Below are 20,849 nucleotides of genomic sequence, written 5' to 3'. Positions count from 1 at the left end.
TTAACGAGACGCGGCCCGCCCACTGGGGACGCCCGTGTCACAGCCTGTTTATCCAGATTCAGCTCAGCGTCAGGACTGGGGAGAGTCTCCAGGGGCCACACGCAGCAGGACGAGCAGCACGGAGGGAAGGATCTGAAGCCTCCCTAACCCTCCCGGGAAGCCTCCCTGGGCCCCTTGGGTGGGCAAGGGCGGGACCCACACCCCGTCCTAGGCCCGGGGCCTCCCCTACTGACCACTTGGATGCGGAGCTCCTGGCACTTGTCAGGGCCCTTCTCTGCACAGGTGAGGAGCTTCCCGAACGCCTCCGTGGGTCCCAGGAAGGAGCAGGGAGGGACAGGGAGAGGCCAGAGCCCAGGGGAGGCGGCCTCCCGTCCGGCACGTCTAGGCTGCTCCGAGGACACGCTGAGGGTGTGCCCCGCGCTACAGGGACCTGGCCACCAAGCAGGACGCACCTGTGGGAGGCGGGCGGGTCGGACTGACCCCCCAGGCAGCGGCGCCGGCTCGCCCAGTCAGGGAGGAACAGAAACCAAGCCGCTCCGGGAAGGCTCGCTGCTCGGACTCACTCTGGGTAAACAAGACGGTGCTGGAGGCTGCAGGGCTGAGGCCGGCGCTCTCGGGGACGGCTGACACGATGCCCTTCCAAGCCACACCGGGACGCGCGGAGAACATGGGTTACCATGCAAACCAAACACGGATAAACAGCCTGAGGTATGAGCTCAGGAAAACCAGCGGCCAAATCTCAAGTGCCTTGAAGCATCTTCGGAAACTCTCGGCGCCAGACGTTGTGTGGCTCGTCATGACCACACGGCACAGCGCAGGCTGGTCTGGACCACTGCACACCGTGGGGGGGACGTCACAGCAGCAGGTGTCTGGGGACAATGCTGCCACCCCGGGGCAGGGCCTCACATGCTCAGGGGGCTGGAGATGACCGGCCACTCTCAGACACGAGGCCCACCTGCCACGCCTCCCACGGACAGGTGACCCGGCTCTCCGGCCTGCGGCCACCTCAGGAACCATGCAGCAGGGTAACGGGACACACTCTCATTCTTCACGACTCCACACCTGGGACTGGCTGGCACCCGCGTGTCGCACCTGCAGCTGCTGCCCGGGGGTGGACAGGAGGAAGACGTGCGCCATCCAAGTCGGGCGGCCCGGCGGCGTGTCCGGAGCTGACCCTCCAGCACACATACCCCGCCCCCCTGCCCCAGGAAGCCTGACGCTGTGGCCAGGTCCCAGTGCCACCCAAGTGATGCTTGTCCCCAAACACACTCCCACCTGGAAAGCGCTCAGTAAATTCTGTAAGTGAAACACAATGTCCAACCTGAGCTCTGGACAGCAAATTCACTTCAATCAGCTGGTTCCTCATCATTTCAACGAAAAACCACGATTCAAAGTTCTACCGAGGCTTCCAGCCAAGCGTCTGGTGTGTGGACAGCAGGAGCTCCTGCTCCCAGGCAGGGGTGTATCTGACCCCCCAGAGGCCCCCACCCTGTTCTTCCCATGTCTCCACGAGAGCCATGGCACAGCCAGCGCTCGGCCGGAAGGCAGCCCCAGAGCACAGAACTGGGAAACGTGCCTGCAACAGAGATTGCCTGGGCGGGGGGCTCCGTCTGGCCCCTGACCGGCTGGTTGGTCTGACGCGCAGACAGCACGCGGCACCCAGGAGCAGGTGGACAGAGCCCTGCTGTACTCGGTGACAGTGGCAGTGAGAACATGGTTGCGGTGAGGACCCCTGCTGTTCCTCACAGCAGCATGCCTCGTGGGGGGGTGTCTCCGGGGTGGGGACAGGAGGAAAAGCTGGGCTGCAACCCCCAAACACAGGGTGCCCAGGAGCTGGACAGGTGCAGAGCGAGCTGTGCCCCCCCCCCCGCTTGCTCTGGGCCACTGGCTGCAGGTCCAGGAGGGGCTGCTGCCCAGGGGAGTGCGGGAGGCTGCCGTGCCGCGTGCCCAGTGGTGGACCCCTAGTCTCCTGCATGAGCTCCTGCGTGTCCTTCCCTTGCGCACACGTACTCTCAGACAGGTGCTTGTCCTGCCCCTCGCGCACGCATACTCTCAGGTGCGTGTCCTTCCCTTGCGCACGTGCACTCTCAGACAGGTGCGCTTTGCTGCAGTCCCGTGTCCCTCCCAGGAGTGTGGAGCCGCCAGGAGAGCGCTGCAGAGGCCCTGGGGGGTCACCAGCCGCAGGGTCTGAGTCCGAGCCATCCCCTCTCCTGCGAAGGGCCTTCCTCTCTCCTTCAGGAAGCGCCCACTAGCTGGACGGCTGCCCGCCTGTCCCCAACGGGAGCCTGAGTTCCAGAGCCACAGTTGAGAGCTCTAACAGCGGGAGTTGGTGGCCCCACGCGGGCGACTACTGTCTCACCCACTGCGACACGCACACGGTCCCCGGCCATCCTGGCCGCCCCGTGTGCATGGCTGATGCAAAGTCCCACGGCAGGAAAGAGCAGCACCAGGACTCTCACCCAGGCCGTCTACCTGCCAAACCACCGCTCCCCTGAGCAGGAGCTGGCTCCTGAGCAAGCAGGACACCCAGCTGGGCGGAAACACCTGCTGTCTTGTCCCACGGGAAGGCAGTTTCCCCCGACGGCTGACCCAGGGCCTCCAGCTCACCAAGGGAACAGTGGAGGTGTGCCGCAGGGACACTGCTCCGGGGCCCGTTCTCCGGCCAGCTTCCCCAATCAGGTCTGCACGTGGGAAAAACACGGAAGACCCGCCCTTCAGTCTGGGACGCGGTGATGTCACAGCCACCCCAGGTGCCCAGTTCTCCTGCTCAAAGAAGACGTTCAAAGTAAAAACACCCCGGCTTTTGAGCCCTAATGAGATTTTGTAAATTCACTGGGAGTACACATTCTTGCTCTGAAAACGTGAAACAGTGCCGAAGCAGGGCAGGGAACGAAAGGTCAGCCACCGTCCTCAGGATGCCCAGGCTGACCGCTGCTCCGTCTGCAGCTGCCGACACCGGCACACGCCGGACACCGAGTGGTTTTCCCACTCTGAGCCACCTGCCAGGGACTGAAGGTCTGCGCCCGCCAAGTTCATGTGCTGGAACCTGATCCCCGAGGGACTGGCATTAGGAGGCGGGGCCTCTGAAGGTGGCTAGAGGTCACGAGAGGGGAGCCCCCACGCTGGGACCAGCGCCCTTAGGGAAGAGGCCCCGAGAGCGCCCTTACCCTTCCCCCACGTGAGGACCCAGCGAGAAGCCACCAGCTGTGAAGCAGGAGGGGGTCTCCCTGACCCCGAATCTGCCGGCACCTCCATCCTGGTCTCCTGGCCCCACGAAGCGTAAGAACTCCATGTGCGTTGTCACCCAGCCTGCGGGATCCCTAAGTGGGGGGGCTCCAGCGGTTGCTGGCACCGTCTGCTGTGTGCCCAGAGTCTGCCAGCGTGGCGGGTCACGGCACAGATCACAGTTTAACAGCTGGCAGAGGACAGGGACTTGCCGCTGCCCAGGCCCGCAGCGGCTGGTGCGCTACCCCTAGGCCCCTGCTAGGCACCCTGATGCCCACAGCACGACAAGTGCGACTCCGGCTCCTCTCTGCTTCAGCAGCCCGGCTCGGGACGCCGAGATGCAGCAGGGAACTGGGGAAAGAAATCTAACATCTTTATTATTTAAAACAAGTACAAGGGGTTATCACAGCCCGGCCTGGTCTGCCAAGTACAGCAGCGCCCACCACCTAGTCCTTCCATGGGCCCCACACCTGGATTGACACAAAATGTGCCCACAGATGCCGTCTGACCCGAACACACCAGCTGTGGACATGCAGACTGGGGCACAGCGCAAGGACCCTGGTGGTCCCTGCCGACCCCACCTCCGACACACGCCATCACAACCACCTCCGCCCGCACGGAGCTCAGGGTCTTTCTGGGGAGCGTCCTGATGGGGTCAGCTCCCCTCACCCACCTTGCCAGGATACAAGACGATCAGGAACCTTCTCCTGGGCAGCAGGCACGTTCCTGCTGACCTGTGCTTAGAAGACGTCCTCCCGCACCCGTGCACCAGACACAGCCCACGTACAGCTCCGTGATCCCATCGCTGGGGCGGACGGGCCCTCCAGCTCCCTCCTGACCGGCGGCCCTCAGCCCACGCCGGCATTTGCGGCTCTGAGGCCCCAGGCTGTGAAGATGTCCGGGAGCCGGCACCCGGCCCTCCTGTCCCTGCCCAGGGCTGCCGGTCACCACCATCCCTGCAACCCTCAGTGGTCCTGCACCCACCCCTCTTTCCTGGGACTGGCCTGTGGGGCGCCCGTGCTCTGACCCTCCTGCCAAGGGCCTGGGGGACTGCGGTTGCCCACGTCGGCGGGCACGCCTGTCTGGCGCCAGGGTTTCGGATCGAGAAGCTGCGTGCTACCGCTGGCCGGCGGCAAATCTTACTCTGTCCCTCCATCTCTGGACACTGGACTTGCCTCTGCAACCTCCAACCCCGCCCCCAGAGAGGGTAACGAGGGGCCACCATGAGCCCCTTACCCCTGGCCAGGGTCGTGTCACGACGGCAGCTGCGCCTGGCTTGGACACCCCAAACAGCCTCCCCGATGGGTTGTTCCGAACGGCTCCGGAGACCAGTGTCCTCTGGAGAGATGTGCGGCTCTGGCTGCCACGTGCCCGGCCTGGTGTCAGACCTCCCTCGGGACCCTGACCTCGATGGGGCATCCATGCTGCTCTGCAGAGTCCCCAGGCAGCTGCCCCGCTGGCCGCCAGAGGGTTGGGTCTCCACAGGCCCAGGACACCCCTCGGGGCTCCAGCTGTGTTGCAATGTTGGGGATGCGGGCTCAGACGGACGGCCCGCCAAGGCCCAGTGGTTCTCGACGGCCAGAGGCTGTATCCTTCTCGCCCACTTGGCTCCCCTCAGCAGCAGGACACCTGCACGAGCCCCCGGTTTCTGCCCCTGGTTTCTGGCAGGGGCTGGCCGTCGGGTCCGGCTTACTCCTCCCCACCCGTGGGACCCCCGGCCTCAGCCCTCCCGGGGGATGCGGTCCGTTCCGGGGCCCTGGGGCTCTCTGTGGCTGTCTGGCCTCCCTCTGTTGCTTTGGTTTCCTCAGGAGGCGTCCGACGGCCGCCAATGGAGTGTCTGGGCGCCCGCGTCCTCTCTAACGCGCCCCCCCTCCTGGGACCCCCTCCTGCTGGCCCTCCAGCAGCAGCGCATTTGGGAGGAGACGGGTGTTAGCACTCGGGCTCACTTGGGGCCACTGCTGGTGCCACTGTACAACGAGCCGTGGAGGTGTCCCTGCAAAACAGGGAGCTCGAAGGGGTTGTTCCTGACGGCCTCAGGCGGACTCCTCTGGACACGCTGGCAAGTACAAGCCGCCGGCGGTCGGATCGCAGAGGGGAAGGGACAGAAGGTGTCGAGGCTCTGCTCCTAGTGCCTGGGCACCGGGAGCGCTCACTCCACAGACAGGCCGGAGCTGGGGGCCGGGGCGCTGCCGGGCGGAGCGTGGGGTGGTGACACGCACAGCAGCTCCTCCATCGAGGGGGCCCCAGGGCAGGCGCACGCTGACTGCCACAGCCGGCCCCAGCACCCCTGGGTCCCTGCTCTGCTGCCTCCGCCCCCCCCTTCCCAAGGACCCGCCCACGGCTCTGTGGCCCCCGCCCATGCAGGGAGCAGGTGGCAACAGTCCTTGAACGTCGGGTTGCGAAATGGACAGATCGATGGAAGGGACCAGGCAACTTAATTCAGGAGCAAATGTTTCTGCCTCCTGCCTCCTGTGCCCGGCTGGGTCCTGGGCCAGAGCCTCTGCACCCCGGGCTGGGCTGTCCATCCGCCTGCCCCCGCCTCGCATGTGACTGCTGTCTGAGCTCCGGGCCAGCTCCCGACACACCCACCTGGTCCCAGTCCATTTCCCCTCGCAGAGACTCGCCCCAGGAAGACCACAGACACTGCTTCCCTCCTGACCGTCCGGGTACTTCTCTTGCAGCAAAGCCCTCCCCACCACCACATAAGAACTCACTGGCTCTGTTTGTCTCTGTGCACACATGGTCCCTGCGCCGGTGCCTGTCCCCTGACAGATGGCAGCAGAGCCCCGTCTCAGGCATCCCCAAGAGTCATGCCCCTGGCCATCCCCCAGAGCTACATATGCCCCCCAGAGCCACGGGCTCCTGTCCTGCATGTGGGAACCTGTTGGTTAAAGAAACAGCTTGCCCAGCCGAGGAAAGCAGGACTCATAGCTGACCAGCCCTCTCTCCATCGGGAGCACGTAAGAACTCCCCAGATCTCACAACTGGTGGAGGGGGGGAGTAAAGACACAGGGGTCACAGGGCAGCCCTCCGCGGGCCGGCCGAGGCGGGGACATGAGCCGCGCGGGGACGTTACACATTCTCGCAGCTGCATTGAGTTACTGATGTATTTAACCCAACGGGACCAAAACCGCATTCTTTCACTGTACGGCATTAACGAGGTGAGCTGGGCGCCTGGGTCTCCGTCGGTGAAGCGTCTGCTGTGGGTGGGGTGATGGTCCCGGGGTCCTGGGATCGAGTCCCACATCGGAGTCCCTGCTCAGCAGAGAGCCTGCTTCTCCCTCTCCTCCTGCCGCTCCCCTGCTAGTGCTCTCTCTCTCTCTCTCAAATAAATAAATAAAATCTTAAAGAAAAAAACAGGCGCAGAGGACCCACTCATGCTGCTTTTCCCGCAGGTCCGTGGACACCAGGCACTAACTCCCACTGCCCGACGCAGCCGCTCCCTTCCAGGGCCTCAACAGCCGTGTGTGGCCGTGGCCTCGGACATTGGACCCCCTGGACCATCGGGCTCTGCCGGAGGTTACTCAAGTGACTCAGGCAGACAACAGCCTCGGGCCCCCGAGCAGGGAGACCATACAGACCCAGAACGCACAGATTCCAGCGAGGAGTTCCGAGCCCCGTAGATGGCCCTGGGACAGGTCCAAACACCATCTTATTGACCCAGAGGCTTCGCCTTCGCTTTGGGGCACAGGGTGAGGATGCACGAGCCGTGAGGGCTCTCCTGCAGGCGGAGCAAATGTGGGGGCTCCCTGGAAAGTGACCCAGCCCCGGCCTGCTCTCCTGGGAGCACAGACGGTGCAGGCCGCCAGACGGTGGGGCCCCACATGCCCAGCCCGGCCGGCAGCTGCATGGGGCTCCTCGCTCACCGGGGAAGGCGGAAGGTTCTGCTGGAGAGACAGCGGCACGCCCTGCCCTTACCTGGGGGTTCCCTGGGCCAGGCGAGCTGGGCAGTCCCTTGAAAGCAACCGAGGACACAGGACCTGCTGGCTTTTATCCTGCCCTCAGCTCCTCCCCGTAGGAGCGGCGAGAAGGCGGGCTCTCCGGAGGTGTCCTTTTCACCCTTGACCTAAACCCTCTGCAACCAGGAGGCAGAAACAACCAGCAGTGTGGCCCGGGGCCACCGCCACCCACGTCCAGCTGCACCGGTCCTGGTCGGGGCTGGTGAGCGACGGGGAAACAGCCGTGGCAGAGATGGAGGTGGTGGCCCTTCTCCTCTTTATTTTCACAGAGGCCGAAAGCCAGGACCCGACATGCCCCCTGCCCTGAGAAACAGAAATGCAAGTCACCACTGGTAGAGCCACCCCTGTGTGGGGCAGAGGGTGGCGGGAGACCCAAGGAGACGGGACAGGACGCGCCTTCTAACACTCGGGTCAGAGGTTCTGGAATACAGGCCCGTCTGCAGCACGATGGGAAGCGGGGGACTGCCCACCCAGAGGCCACCATCCCTCGCTCAGTACCAACAGGACAGACATCCTGTCAGGCAGGCCACTGCCACCCAAGCAGGGAAGGTCCCAGTCCCCTGTGACCGGAGCAGCAGTGTCCAGCCTGGGAGACGACAGCCACTAGGAAGTGGCCCAGACATGCCCTTCTCCTTCCTGCCTGGAATGCAGATGAAAGGGCCGGGGGGGAAGCACCCTTCCTGAGACCAGCAAGCCGGAGTCGGGGGCAGAAGCTGCAGGCAGAAGAGGAGGTCAGAGGGAGCCTGGCCCCTGAGGTCCACGGAGCTGCTGCCCGGCCTAACCCCAGGCTTGCTGGTAACGGGAGAGAACCGGCTCCTCACAGACACGGAACCCTGCGGCACGTGTGTCTGTGTCAGTGAAAACTGTCCTGAGCTGTGTAGCCCCCACCCCGGTCCCTAACATAGATGCACCCAGTCCCAAGTCTCGTCCTTGGCAGCAAGAGGATGAGGTTCACCCTGGAACAGGTCCCAGAGGGGAGCTTCTCTCCACAGAGAGCCCAGGGCGCGGTGCCCCATCCCGCCTCAAAGCTCTGTGCTCTCCTGGCCCCTGTCTCCTTGCGCCAGTGGAAGGCCACCAGGCTCCCTGCCGGCTTTCTCGGGAATGCACCCCTGCATGCTGGGAGGCCGAGCGGGGGTCCCTCCCCGAGCAGGGCCCGGCTCAGAGGACCCTGAGTCCCAAGCCATGGGCCACGGTGACAAGGGACAGGCTCCTCCATGTACAGCCCCCGAGGGCTGCACTCACCCTCCCGCACCCCACAGTGGGTGCACACGTGTGAGTATGTACCCATACATGTGCGTCTCTGTGTGCACGTGTGTGGGTGTGTGCTGTGTGTACGCATGTGTCCACACACCTGTGCGCGTGTCTCCATGTGCACGCACGAGGGTTCACTGTGTGTAATGTGCACATGAGCACGTGTGGTGTGCACAGGAGTGTGTCACATGTGATTACGGGTGTGTGTAGGTGTGGCGCATGTACCGTGGGTACATCCAGGAGGCACAGGGAGTGGGCGCGGCAGCTCCCCTTCCTCCTGGATCTTCCCCGGAGCTCAGGACATCCCAGCTCCCGCTGACACCTCTGAAGCCGGGGACACCCCCATGTCCGTCTGTCCCCAGGAAAGGGGGCTCTGGCACAGCCTCCTGCCTTTGGCCTCAGGTCACACAGTGTCCAACTGGGCCCCAGCCTGCCCGTGCCCATCACCCCGAGCCTTGTGCCAGACTGAAGCTGTCCACACCACGTCGTGGGGAGGTTAAGCCTAAACGCCCCACTGGCCACGGTGGCGCCCTGTGGACAAGTGAATCAGGGCCGGCAGCATGGCCGCTCACTGCCGCAGAAGTGCCGCCGTGTGCCCACTGGGCTCCCACGGACCCACCTGCCAGGCTCCCCCACCTCGGCCTCCCACGCCTCCTCCTCCTCCCTCTCTTCCCAGCACCAGAGGCGCACACGACCCAGCCTCGGCCGTCCCTCGTCCGGCCGCTAGGACCTGTCGACTATGCCGTGCTGGACAGTCGGGCGCTGCCACGCCCACTGTGGCCCCCGCGGACTGGCCCCTCCGCCCTCCCTGAGGCCAGGGGCACCCCCAGGAGTCCAGGGATGACAGTCCCGATTCCTTCCCCATGCGCATGCGCGCGCCACACACACCACGCACGTGCCTCCCGCACACGCCGGTCACACGTGCCAGCACGCACCTGCACTCAGACCCCGGCCGTCCCCTGCAATCCGCCAGGTTCTCCCCGCACCGGGAAGATCGCGGAAATTTTGTTCACTCCCATCGCCTCCCCGACCACCTACTATGACACGTGTGCCGGGGTCACAACCCCCACAGCCTGTGTCCTCCACAGACCCTCTGCCCTGAGCGTCACCTCTGCCCAGAGGGGCGCCTGGCACATGGCAGACCCTCCGCCCACGTAAGCAGATTTTTACATGAGACCCAGCGACCTGATGGCGGGACGGGGTGGCCTGTCCTCTTCCTGGCCATCTGGAGGCCTGACCTCCTGGGGTCGCTTCCTGGAGGGTCCTTGGCAAGTCCACGGCCGTGGTGATCCAGGCCCCTCACCAACAGACCACACCGGACACCATGGCTCCAAACCCCGAGATCAACAGAAACTTTCCAGCAAAGTCTCTTCACTTCAAAGCTCTCTGGGTCTTCAAAGTCTTAAGAGGCACAGTTCTTTACAAGCAGTTTGAGCTCCGCAAAAGCCAGCACACGCCACAGGCTGTGTGTCCTTACCACGTGCGGCACTGAGTCACCCGGCAGAGAGAGCTCCCCAGCGCTTCCTGGACGTCTTACTGGAACCAACAGTCAAAGCCTCCCGCCACCTGAGGGTCCCTCTCCTGCCACTGACGTCACCACATTAAGGGGTTTAATCTACAAAAGGGGAAATCGCCATCGACAGAATTTAGCCCAAATAAAGAAGCCTGCGTTCTCTCAAACCTTTACACAACAGCGGTGCAACCCAGGGAGATCTGGGTGTCCTGCGCCCGCGTGTGCTGCAGGTTGGCCACGAGCTCCCCGTCCCCACGGCATGTCCTCCAGCACGCGCGTCCCATGTGCGGGCCCGGCCCACCCCGACACTGGTGACGCAGTGATGAACACGGCCCCGGAACACTTAGCTCCGAGACGCAGGGGGCGTAATCAGCGATCACCGACGGGCCCGCCATCATCCCCCGGTGTCTCGGGACCACTGAAAACAGCGGGTCGAGGGCAGGAACAAGGCTTCTGAAAACTGGCTCGTTGCTGAGACGAGGCCCAACGCGTCCTCAAGCTCTTGGCACCCCTGTGCCGAGGCGAGCCTGCCACAGAGCCCGGGTCCCGCACTCATGCAGGGGAGCTCATGCGCGCGAGCGCCGAGGCGTCCCGGGTGCAGCTGCCCGCCAGGGGAAGGCTACCCGCGCTCGGGGGTGCTGGCGGGGGGCGTGGTGAGAAGGCGATCGGCGTGGACTCCGCACACCCGCCGGGCCATCTGCGGTCACAGCCACTTAACGGGATGCACATGTGTGGCCGTGCGTCCTGGGAGAGGCGGGCTCGCCAGGGAGGAGTGCCCAGGAAATGAGGGTCGGAAAACACTGTGGACCAAAGTCCTCGCTCTCAGGTCTGCACACAATTGAGGAAGAAAGTAGGGACACCGATGAGCCTGAGCGAGGCCAGCCGCACGTCCTGACGCAGCAAGCACGTCATGGCAACAGCGGGGAGACAGAGCCGACCGATGTCAGCTCAGCGCGACGCAGTAGAGCGAGGGACGAGAACGAGGGTGGTGGTGACGGCGGTGCGGGATGCCCGTGCGTCGCCGCGGTCACAACGAGGACGAACGGCAGGGGAGCCCAGCATCCGCGAGACGTGGAGACAGGCGCACCCAGACACGGAGTCACAGAAAAGACAGAAACTCAAGGCCGCGGAAAGGACACCCAGACAAGCGCCCGCTCGGGATGGCCGCCGCCACGAAGCAAGAGTCAGGCGGGCCCGAGGTGGGAGGTCCCGGAGAGACGGGCAGGGGTCGTGCCCGAGCCACCAGGAAGGATGACCGCACACAGGACAGGCAGCCAGGAGGTGGAAGCGCACCTTCCCGGCACTCAGGTCACCTTCACCTGCACCAGCAAAACCAGAAACAAAACCAAACAGAAAACCCAGAAAAGTGAAAAACAGGGACCACAGACAAAAAGATGTGTGTTTTATGCGCGTGCCCACATTTTATCTGTAACTCTCGAGATACAACCCAAATAACAACAGGACTGACCCAAACACGCGGGGACAGGACAAGGCCACCTGCTGGAGGGGACAGTCCTCACGGCGGCTCACGGAATGAGACCCGCCTCCGCTGCACGGAGAGAGACGCCTCAGCCCATGCCATCCAGCGGGGCTGGGAATAACGAATCTGAATGCAAAACATTAAACTCGGATTCAAAATCGTAGCGCTGGACCGCAGACGGTCAGACCGGGGAGATGAAGCGGGACGGAGCAGGAGGATTTACGGGGCGCGGAACTCCGACTCCTCACGAAGCTCATGCGGTCTCGTCCCCGTGCACCCAGCAGCCCACAGCACTTTCCATGCTGCAGAAGTCCCAGGGGTGCAGAAGAACGAGCCCCAGCACGCTGATGCCAGGACGCGCGCCCGTCTCTTCCGGTCGGGGGAAGGACAGCGGTGGAGGGACCCGTGAGGCAGCAGGAGGCGGGTCTGAGGCTGCGGCGCCGATCCTGCCCCGGTGAGATCCTGCCCCTGGTGACGAGCGCCACGCCTCCGTTCACCTGCCCGCGGGACACGCACCTATCGAGCAACAAAGAAATAATCGACAAATGCAAAATCGTATTTGCAGTGCAGACCGTATTTGCTAGAAACTACTAACAAGACCAGGAAACATGGCCTTTCCCCAGACAGGGACCACCCGCCTCTCAGACGGTCCTCTCCAGGGGACGCAGAAACCAAAACCACACGATTTCTAAAAAGCACGATGAAAGTGCCACCGTACTTAGAAGAAAAGTGATCACTTTAGATATTTGTCTTTAGGAACAAAGGCATGAAAACAAGAGAACCAAGCTTCTAACTGGAAAAGCTAAAAAGAGAATTAGGAAGTCAGGAAGGAATTAATAAAAGTCAAAGCAAACTGAGTTTAAAAATTGTAATGTATAACTAAACTTGAAAGAAAATCAATAAAACAGTTAAGTCACCCAGAGCAATAAAAACCGAGAAAAAGCAGAATAAAAAACACATAAAATAAGAAAACAGGGAACAACCATCAAAAGAAAACATTTTTTTTTTAATCATAGAAATAGTTGCACATGTCTGTGCAGAGAAATCTGAAAGCCTAGATGAAATGGATATTTTCTAGAAGGAAAAATTTACCCAAAAAGTGACCACGAAAAAGAAACTTTAAGCAGACCTATTTTTTTCTGAAGATTTATTTATTTATTTGAGAGAGAGAGAGAGAGAGGGTGCAAGCAGGAGGGCAGAGAGAGGGGGAACCCCCAGCAGACTCCCCACTAAGCACAGAACCTGAGATGCACTTGGTCTCACGGACCTAAGACCGTGACCTGAGCTGAAACCAGGACTCAGACACTTAACCCACGGAGCCACCCAAGCACCCCAGAGCAGATCTATTTTTATAGAATGAAAAGAAAATGTCGGCTACTTCCCACAAAGGATGGCATAGTCACAGGATTTTGGAAGGGGATTCTACCAACCCTCGCAGAGCAGATTATCTTCATAAAACTTAACCTTTCCCAGAACGCAGAGGAAGATGGAAGAAGTCCACGTGCCTCTTACAAAGACGGCACGGCACTGACCGCACTTGGCAGCAGGAACGCAGCAGAAGGAAGCCCGTCCGTGTCGATGGCTCCCATGTGTGTTGAGAGGACCCTGCGGTCCCCGAGCCTCCAGCAGGGGACACGGAAGGCCCCTGTCTTTCCAGGATGTCTCGAGGAAGCACAATGGTCTTTATATTTCAACCCAATGACAGAGACTGAATTCGGAAGCAGGGGACTCCGGCTGTCTCCTCCGCTGTCAGACATAAAAGAGACTCGTAAAAATACAAAACTGTGTCACTCTCCTCACTCCCTGGGGTCAGTTGTGGAAGACGTAGCTTTTCCTCATAAAAGAGATTATTTATGTTAGTATGTAATCGGCTTATTGTTTCTACTTAAATGGCCTATTAAATAAATACTTTTAAATGTTCTCGGGGTTAGTTTCTAAAGCAGCCTACATGGACAGTAGGATTTCTTGACCATGGCACTGCTGAGATTCCAGAAGCCAGCCCGGGCATGGCAGGCTCTCTGCCAGCATCCCTGCCTGCCCACTGCTTGTCAGGAACGGTGCCCTGCACTGCAGCTGTGCTAACCAAAAACATCTCCTGACGAGCCCGAGTGTCCCCCTGCTGGTGATGGGCCAATCACCCCCAGCTGAGACCCACAATATATAGGACTCACGTAGATGCCCAAAAATCTCTCTGCGGCCCTCGGTAAGTCAAAGGTGTAAAGAGAACATATGTTTGAGAACCACTGCTCTTTGCTTACAAATATGAGTACAAAAATGGGTTAAAAAATTATTAGCAAACCAAATCTAATAGCGTGTTAAAAAGACAATACATCAGGACCAAGTGGGGTTTGGTCTGTGAATGCAAGGATGGTTTGATATCAGGAACTCTGTCCATAAAATTCTTTCTCTTCAACAAGAATGGTAACAAAATCCAACCTCACTTCCAGACAAAAACACTCAATAAAGTAAGAGTCAATTTGAAATATCCCATGTACACATCACGTGTTTCCCGGCAGGCTGATACTCTCTCCACTCCAAAGCCAGCACCTGACGCAGTGGAGAAACATGTAGCAGCATCCCAGCCAACGCCAGGAACGCAACGCGTGGCCATGACCTCCTGGGCCAGGTGCGTGCATGTGGACAGGATGCTCACTATGGACGCACAGCAGCAAACCAGTTCTCACCACAACAGCACAAAAGCACAGAAACCATCGTGACCAAATCTGGTTTAGATCAGGACTCAGGAACGGCTTGCTCTAGAAAACCAGGGACCCTAACTATTGACAATAAGAAAGAAAGGAAGAAACAATGTGAGTATTCCATGAGCTCGGACATGCTCCTGGGCCCTGGCACCCTTGCTTCCACATCTGGGGCTGCAGAGGGAAGCCCGGCCACCCAGTCTTGGTGCCCGAGCATCTGTGGGCACGCCTCCTGAGTTCAGTTCACGTGGAGGTGAGCAGGAGAGGCGCTCAGGCAATGCCAGGAGCCACACCTGAGAAGGTGGCTTGTGTGACCCCTGGGCCACAAGTGATACTTCTCCTGGGCACCCTGCCCTCTCTCCTTCTGTCTCAACTAGAAACCGTAAGGTAAAGCTGAACCACTGGCCAGACCTGCCGGTGTTCCCAGACTGCAGTTCTATTCAGCAAGGGGCAGGAGCGGCCTGGCAGAGAGTGCCCCCCAACACGGCGGCCGGGCAGTCAGCGGAGTCACCCAGAAGCCCCAGCCCCGTTCGGTCTGTGTGCACTGCCCTTCCCACGCAGGAAGGAATACAGCTCCACTAATGAACGCCGTGAGCCCATGTATACGTGCACGTGAGTGTGCACACCCATCCTTACGTGTGTTCCAGCAGGAGGAATACAGCATGGAATGTTCCAGAAAACAGACACCTGCTCCGTGGAAAGGAAATCGCCCAGGTCACTGTCCATCTACAGCCTCCCGTCATCTTTGCAACTTACATACAGCACCAGCCACAACGGATGCGGGGCGCCTGAGCCAAAGCTGTGGGCAGTGGGGTCTACGGTCAAGGGGCTGGGGGGTGGGGCGTGGACACTGCAGAGCTCTGAGGCCCATCGTCCCCCTCCACGGACCCCCAGCCAGCCCCTCAACACAGGAACGAGCACCACGAGGCTTCTGGCACCTCCAGTCTGGAAAGCTCTGGCTCTAATACACAGATAATGGGGTGACTGTGCTCAGAAACGGTAACGCAGACATTCCCCGCAGCATGTGGGCACGTGTGCAGGTCCGTGTACACACATGCTCCTGAACTTGCATGAACAAGGAAGTCTTCAAAATGAAGCCAAGTCGTGTGGCATAAAAACCTCCGGACCAAGTTACAATCATCGGCGCAGACGCAGGTTACGACATAGAAATGTGTTTTTGAAAGCTCTGCGCGCAGGTATGTCTTTATGTGTATTCTGACCAGTTCTGAAAGGATCAACCACCACCAGGAAAAAGAGAGGGAATCTCGATTATGTCTTGGGTTCGGTTCTGTGTTCCGTTTTCACAAGCATGCATTATTTTGTAATTAAAATTAAAATGTTAAGGGAAAAAATTATCTTGCTTGCTTGTTAAATTCTAACCTTTTGCCCCTGCAGTGGTAACAAGGTGGACCCAATTACCCTGAGCACTGATAAGATTTGTTTTTTCAGGAGAAAAGCTTCCCTTACAGGATAGCTGCCTTCCCGAGACACAACCCGGCCGGGCAAAGTCTGGGCCCTTTGCTTGGCCCCTCATACCGCCTGCAGGGTCCAGAGAACTCCTCGCGCAGCAGGAACCGCACCCTGAGCCCCTGGTGCCCGGAGCCGCAGGGGCCGTGTCCTTCCACGCCGCTGGCTTTCTTGGACAGCCGTCTGCGGGCTCAGCTAGGAAGGCGCCTCCCCGCCTTACTGCCTTGGGTGAGGTTCACAGGACACACAGGCCACAGCGGGTTGCAGGGACCGGTGAGGCCCTTCGCCCTCTCTGGGGCACCCGTCGCGCTCCGCGGTGGACCGGCGCCCCGCGGCAGCCTGGCGTCGACAGCCCCGGCTCTGGACAGACGGCACATCGGTGGTCTTTACTCCTCAGTTCTCTGATGACGGAGCAAGTGGTATGTCTGCTTCCCTGTGGTTACTGGGTATTGGGACATCGTTCGAGGGGCCAGCCAGGTCACAGATGAATGCGATGCTTTATTTTGACCCTGAGGGTTATCAGTGTGGATGGGGACATGGGAGTCGCCGTTACACGCCGCCTGTTCTGTCTGTTTGGTTTTACTCGGCCCTTCCCGTCTGTGGAACTTAAGAAACCAACAGAAGAACGGAGGGAAAATAAAGTAAGAAGAAAGCGAGAGGGAGACAAACCATGAGAAACTCTTAATCTCGGGAGATAAACAGGGTTGCTGGGGGGGCGGGGGGCGGGGGGGTGGCCGGGGGGCGGGCATTCAGGAGGGCGCGTGATGGGACGAGAAGCGGCTGTGGTACGCAGCTGGTGACTCCCTGACCTCCACCCCCGAGACTTCAAAAAAGACCAGAAGAAGTGGCGCCGTCGTGCATATACACGGAGCCAAACGACTCGGAGGTGGGAACCTTAATTGAATCCTCTGGGACGCTCGGTCGTAAATCAGATCCGGGAAGGGCCCCGCAGCTGCGACCAGTCGGGCAAAGCCCCGTGCTGCCAGCCCGCACTCCTCCTCCCCGCCCGCCTGCCGGCCCCCAAGAGCGACTTTGCAGTCCCCGTGCCCAGAAATGAGGGAGATGAGACCGATTCCCAGCTTCGACCCCCCCCCCATCCCATGTTGCCAGGAGAGGTCTGGCTGATGGCCGGTGAGCCTTGGCCGCTGTCCCCCAGCAACAAGCCATCATCAGGGACACACGCCTGCCGTGCGCGAGGCACCGTGTTTCCCGGACCGAAAGGCTGCCCGCGGGGGTCCCGCACCACTGGCCGGAGCCCCGAGGAGGGAGAGCAGCTCCCGGCCTGAGGAAGGACCCCGCGGCCAGACCGTAACCCGAGGGAAGGCACCGGGAGCGGCTCAGGAGGTCGCGGTGTGGTTTGGTTTCTTTCTGTGGACACCAGGAGCTCGCGACACATTCGCAGTCAGCCCACAGCTCTGTCAGCAAATCGGTGGTGGGGAGTCACGAAAGGCAGATGACCTGTTGTCGATGCGGAGCGCAGGGGACGAGCTGCTCAGAGCAGCAGTTAGCGGAGCGCCCCGTCTAGAGTGGCGCTGAGCCGAGAGGGGACCATCGGGGGATATAACACTCTACGGAGACCGTCGACAAAGTGACTTGAGTTCAACACCTGAGGTGAGGCCTGGTCAGCGTGCGCTGTAGCATCTGTATTTTGTAAGAGCCACGACTGCCAGCGTGGAAAGTATGAGGCCGGCCCGGGCTCCATCAACCCCGCTCAAACCCTAAAGGCTGTTTTTACCAAACGGCGGCCGCCAGCACACTGTTTGCCGTCATTACCACTGAGGCTTCAACTCCCCGCCCGCAATGTCCGGGCCCGTCTCTGTGGAAGGTTCTCGCAAAGGCAGCGGAGGCCCTGTGCTCACAGCTCGACTGACAGGAAGGGAACTGGTCACTCGCGGAGCCCAGGAAGGAGCGAGGAGCCCAGGAAGGACTGAGGGCACAGGAGGGAGCCCGAGAGGAAGGTCCCCCGAGCTGGGAGTTGGGACGTGAAGGATGGGACAGAGGCTCGGGTCACGGGGGCCGCCCTGATGCTGTCCTCAGACCCAGACCAACCAGCGCCACCAGACCGGGCGCTCTCCACCAGCGCTGCTGCTTATCACTGGGGCTGCTTATCCCGGGGGGAGGCCCACAGGAGCAGACCGGCCCAGGCCAACACGGGCTCCCCTCCCAGCAAACATGCCCCCTGGCCTCCAGGTCGCCCGCCCACCGCTGGACGCCGAAGACGCACGACCACCCCCGTCTCTGGACAAACAGCCTCCTGGCCTCTCAGGTCTGCTACCGAAGTCCGGGTCTGGCTCTGCGAGGGACAGCGGCTCCTACACCCCGATGCAAGGTCCTGGGCCGGGCCCTGCTCTCAGCGTGGCCCCATTTCTCACTCCGTGCAGCCCTCCCAGGAAGGAACAGAGGGGGAAAGCCGTTACCAGGTCCCCAACATCACTGGATTTGGGACCAACAGAGACTTGTCACAGGAAACCTTGAAGGTATATGCCTCCTCGAGAAAATCAGCCGACGATGCAGTGAGGCCTGCCTGGGCCCCCCACAGTTCCCCCCGCGCCGCCGAGGCCGGACCGGCAGGTGTGTGCTCGCAGGTGGGCGCCCACGTCTGCCAGCCAGAGCCCGCTCCAGAGCCTGGGTGGACCCACTCCAGTGCTACTGTGGGGAACGGGGTCACCGCACCCTCGCACACACACATGCACACACATACCCACGTGCACACACATACACACACACACCCACACCTCCGTCTCCTGACTCACCGAGGCCCGGGGCAGCAGAGCCAGCGGGACAATTGTCCTCACGGTCTCTAGGGTGAAGGTCTACAAGTGAGAGGTACAAACACGACTCCTTACGCAGGACGGGAAACCCCCCGCCGGCCAGAGCACCTGCCGTTGGCGCCGCACGGAACGGAGCAAACCCAGAGCGGCCGAGGGCCACGCAAGCACACGGCATGGACTCAGGCCCAACCGGGAATGCAGCCTATTCGGGGCCTCTCGAGGGCCGGACCTCCCTCCGCGCTGCCTGGGATGGAGGCCCAAGAGTCAGCTCGGGAATGAGCAAACCCACAGAGACCTGGAGGTCACAAGCCAGGAAAGACCAAAGCAATTTCCCCGTCCCTTGCAGATACGGGGACAGCCGAAGGTGGCCACCGCCGTGGAGTGGAGCAGAAGAGCCTCCAGCCTCCGGCTCCCCCACACGCGGAGTCCCACTCGCGGCGCCACTGCCGACCCCACGGGCGCAGCCCCTCTCTGGCCCCACACTGGCCCAGGACACACAAAGCGAAAAGCACAGGCTTACGGGCTAATCATGGCTCTTATTTCCATTGGTTTTAAACCATTTCAAAACCTACACAAATTTCACATCTTCCCCATGTCTAAGTGTCCAAGTCAGTGGTGCTCGGTACGTCCACACCGCTGCGCCACGGTCCCCACCGTCCACGTGCAGGGCTCCTTCCACCTCCCCAGACAGGAACTCTGTCCTCAGGAAACGCGGATGCCTCCTCCCCAGCCGCCCCACCGTGTCCCTGGGGCTCTCAGCACTCCGGGGACGGCGTGTCCGTGCACGGACGCAGGCTTCGTCCTCCCGTGTCCGGTTCCCGTCACCGAGCATGACATCATCAAGGCTCTCCCGCACCGTAGTGTGGTCAGAGTGGCATTCCCAAGGCTGAACAACATTCCACGCTGCGCGGAGACCGTACTTCTCCTGCAGACCTTACAGCTTCACACTCAGGCCTGTGATCCACTTTGAGTTCATTTGTCCAAATGGGATGAAAGTGGGCGCAGACTTGTTTCTACATTTGGGGGTCCCAGAGTCCTGGCTCTGCCCCCATTGGGTCACGTTGGCACTTTCATTGGAAATCAGCAGACTAGGAAGCTGTGGGTTTGCTCCTGGAGTCTTCTCTGTCCCGCTGATCTTCAGGTGTACGGTTCAGTCAGTTCCACAATGTCTGTAACGCTCAAGCAGGGGAGTTAAGTCTCAAAATGGGTCGTCTTTTGTCTCTTCAAAATCATTCTGGCCCTTCTAGGTCACTGGATTTGTGTCTGACTTTTAGAATAGGCTTGGAGGGACGCCCGGGTGGCTCAGTGGGTTAAGCCTCTGCCTTCGGCTCAAGTCATGGTTTCAGGGTCCTGGGATCAAGCCCCGCATCGGGCTCTCCACTCAGCAGGGAGCCTGCTTCCCTTCCTCTCTCTCTCTCTCTGCCTACTTGTGATCTCTGTCTGTCAAATAAATAAATAAAAATCTTTTAAAAATATAGAATAGGGCTTGAAAATTTCTACAAAAACCCTCACCAGGATTTTAATTGTGATTGCACTGAATCTACAGGGCAATTTTGGTAGAATTAACTTCTCAATAATGTTGGCCTCCTGGCCAGTAACAGACGATGGGTCTTCTTGTTTAGTCTTTAATTTCTCAGCACATTTTTTGCTTATATCTATCCCTAAGAATTTCATATTTTTGAAGCCTTTTAAATGGTGTTTTATTACAGTTTGAGTTGTTCGATGCTAGTATACAGAAATAATATTAATTTTGAGAGACTGAACTTGTACCCTGTAAATTCACTAAATGCACCTATTCTAGTAGCTTTTTAAATAGATTTTTAAAGGATTTTCCACATAAGCCATCATGCCGCCTGTGAATAAAGACAACTTTACTTCTTTTCGATTTTGTACATCCTTTATCTGTTTTTCTTGCCATACTTTTCTAGCATAATGTTGAGCAGAAGTGGTGAGAGAGACACCCCTGCCTTTCTCCCAATATGAGAAGGAAAACCCTCGTCTCCCACCATTATGTGCAGTATGAGCTGCAGGTTTGCGCAGATGCCCTCCCTCAGACGTCGATGCCCACTTGTTAGACTGCTGAGAGCTTGTGGGGTTTCTTAGCATAAATGAGTATTAAAGTTTGTCAAAGGCTTTTTTTTTCCTTATTAGGATAGTTACATGGTTTTCTTTTTAGTCTGTTAATACAGCGAATTACAGGAATTCATTTTTTTTTTTTAGATTTTATTTATTTATTTGACAGAGAGAAATCACAAGTAGATGGAGAGGCAGGCAGAGAGAGAGGAGGAAGCAGGCTCCCTGCTGAGCAGAGAGCCCGATGCGGGACTCGATCCCAGGACTCTGAGATCATGACCTGAGCCGAAGGCAGCGGCTTAACCCACTGAGCCACCCAGGCGCCCTACAGGAATTCATTTTAAATGTTAAACCAACCTTGCATTCCTGGGGAAACTCACCCTTGGTCACGATGCAGTGCCCATCTCACAT

The 20,849-nt window shown here is 59.7% G+C and overlaps 1 protein-coding gene across 3 annotated transcripts in view; it reads right to left on the bottom strand.

Annotated features, from left to right (window-relative positions):
• AGPAT3 (1-acylglycerol-3-phosphate O-acyltransferase 3) overlaps positions 1-20,849 on the bottom strand; it is a 79,449-nt gene that overhangs the window by 36,377 nt on the left and 22,223 nt on the right. The window contains exon 1 of one of the 3 annotated variants that reach the window (XM_059164875.1): positions 7,144-7,213. The exons of the other annotated variants lie outside the window; for them this stretch is intronic. The gene's annotated coding sequence lies outside the window, so the exon portion shown is untranslated. Of the gene's footprint in view, positions 1-7,143; positions 7,214-20,849 lie in introns of those variants that run through there. 3 annotated transcript variants of the gene reach the window in all.

The sequence above is a fragment of the Mustela lutreola genome, chromosome 2, assembly GCF_030435805.1.
Source record: "Mustela lutreola isolate mMusLut2 chromosome 2, mMusLut2.pri, whole genome shotgun sequence".
NCBI classification, from domain to species: Eukaryota; Metazoa; Chordata; class Mammalia; order Carnivora; family Mustelidae; genus Mustela; species Mustela lutreola.
The sequence above is the reverse complement of the archived record's forward strand: the minus strand, read 5'-3'. Positions and strand labels throughout refer to the sequence as shown.